Source organism: Chaetodon trifascialis, chromosome 7 (assembly GCF_039877785.1).
Source record: "Chaetodon trifascialis isolate fChaTrf1 chromosome 7, fChaTrf1.hap1, whole genome shotgun sequence".
Classification (NCBI taxonomy): Eukaryota; Metazoa; Chordata; class Actinopteri; order Chaetodontiformes; family Chaetodontidae; genus Chaetodon; species Chaetodon trifascialis.
This window is the reverse complement of record NC_092062.1, coordinates 29,050,892-29,053,391: the sequence shown is the minus strand read 5'-3', so window position 1 is coordinate 29,053,391 and position 2,500 is coordinate 29,050,892. Positions and strand designations below refer to the sequence as shown.

Genomic DNA, 2,500 nt, shown 5'->3' with positions numbered 1-2,500 from the left:
TCTCAGACAGCTAAACGAGGACGGGCCTCACAAACACTGCAGCCTCCTGATTCGTCGGCACATGGAGATGCTGGTCACTGTGACGAGCTCAGCAAAACAGGAGAAAACAATGAAGGCTGCCAGCGAGCTCCCTGCGTCCACACGGACTGGCTCAGCGACCAGTGAATCACGGCTGGCCGTGTTTTCTGGAAATGATCGCAGCTCATCTTTGAGCCTCACATGAAAATGGCTGTCGTGCGCGAGCTAACAAAGTACTGTAAGTGCCAGCTCGACCGTTTGATCCCTGTGAAGGGTGTTAGTGTAAAGCTCATTGTCAGGGTGTTAGAAAGTCACACAGGGGCACTAATGAAATTCTTTCTAGATTGTAACGACCGCCGCCGCCAACGCCGCCGCCGCCGAGCCTCCTTTGAAGGGCTTAAGGAGTCAACAGTCTTCTTAAGTGTCAGAGCCTTTGTAGGGCTTAAAGACAGGCGCAGTGGCCACTGGGCGGGCGGCGTTAAGGCAAGAATCATCACCCCTGGGTGGGAGCGGAGACAGGAAGACAGAGACAGAGATGGAGTGATGCATTCCTGTCATACCGGCAGAGCGTTTAGAGGACGAGACGAGACGAGGCGTTAACGGAGATTAGCACCGCACACACACGCTCTTAAGATGACCACTTCGCCGCTCGCGACCAGAGACTGGACTCCGCATGGCGGCAGGAGCTGCTTCTTCAGCATCCAGGAGCTTCACTTCCAGATAAACCTGCTGCTCGACTGGACGATCTGTGTGGTGACATCACCGTTACAGCAGTGACCAGGCTTCACTGTCAGGTGTCTGCTCTGACACGCCGTCCTAAAACACGTCCTAACCTTGGTCCTCGCGCCGGCTTTGACAGGGAATAATCACATGACTGTTCCCACCTTTGACGCACAATAATAAAAACCTGATGACCTTTACTGCTGATGAGACGATGAAAGCAGAGCCCAGGAAACAGGTGACGTGTTGGTGATTTGCAGGTAAAAATGGTCTAAAATCAGCATCTATCTGGGATGAATGAGTGTTTTATCTGAATCTGCATTTTTCACTGGCTGTGCAGAATATTCTGGACATATGTTTTAGGAAACGCAGTAACATCCTTCACATGTGACTGTAGTTTTACTGCTCTGGTTTATAAATGAGGTGTCCCCGCAGTAACTGGCAGCCTGTTTATGTCCACCTCCTTCCCAGATTAGTCTAGAGGTACACACCTTCCTGTACTTTTCCAGGTGTAGTATACGCGACGCTGCCAGCAGTATGTGAACACATAATTTGTCTCGGTGCGCTGACTCTGGGTCTGGGGCTGTTTTTCATGGCTTGGCTGCTTTGTTCCAATAAGAAACATCTTAAATGATACAGCATATACGGACATTTTAGGAAGGTCTTTTCCTGTTCCTGCGCTCAAAGCCAGCTCCGTGAAGAAACGGTTTTCCCAGTTTGGTGTGGAGGACGGATGGCGAGCGAGCTCCTATCCGCCAGCATCAGCATGTGGCCTCACTGACGCCCCCCCAGCCTAAAATTGCTTTAAATCCCTCCTTTCCCTCCACTCTTTGCATCATTTCTCCGTCTCCTCTTCTCCACCCAGGCATAATTCACCTCCTTACCTCCTACCTCACGTCTGCTCTCATTCCTTTTTTTTCCACCCTTGCGTGCCTCTTCTTCCTCCAGCTTTTAATAAACCTCTTCCTTCCACCTTCAGTCCAACAGGTCTCTTCCAAAACACAAGATCAGACCCTACATCCTCTCCCCCAGCTGACCGGCCTCCAAGCCCCATTGAAATGCTCCTTATTTTGGACTATTTTTAGCATCACAATAAAGCTCAACAAAAAAGAAACACTTCCCAATATTTCCAGACATTTCACATTAAATGTGCCTCTGGGGAGCGGGAACGGCTCCACCAACAGAGGCCTGCCAAGGCAAATGTAATCCAAAGGAAACAATAGCATGAAAATAATTTTTTCATGAGCTGCTCTTTTTGAACGAATGCTGAAATCAGTGTTTTTTAAGAAAGGACGTCTGTGACATTTGAAATAAAGAGCGGTTTTGTTGGTTTGCAGGGGAAAGTAATATCTTCCAGAAATATTGCAGGGCCTGGAAACAGATGCGTGGAGAGCAGGGGGATGAACGGGGCTCGTCTGGAAAGAGCCCAGATGTCCTTACGTCAAGTCAGCGCTCTGTTAGCAGCTGCTGCTCAGCACAGTTACAGAGCGCTGGATGTGATGTTCAGACTGTGACTTACAGAAAGTCCTGCTTTTTATATCAACGCTCGACTTGAATCGTAGATATTTGCCAGCTTTTAACACTGTCAGCGTCCGGGAATCAGATCTACAACAAATGCATGCACGTGTACGCATGGAGACACTCATCAGCCAGCATCGTTGTCAGCTCTTACAGGAAAAACAACAGGTGAGCAGTGAACACTGGAGTGTCACAGCCAAACAAATGCAGTTTGATTTATTCTGTCTTAAGCAGAAACTCATGA

General features: G+C 48.9%; 1 protein-coding gene across 1 annotated transcript in view; it reads right to left on the bottom strand.

The window, feature by feature from the left end:
- bbs9 (Bardet-Biedl syndrome 9) overlaps window positions 1–2,500 on the bottom strand; it is a 128,241-nt gene that overhangs the window by 92,357 nt on the left and 33,384 nt on the right. The window lies entirely within an intron of this gene.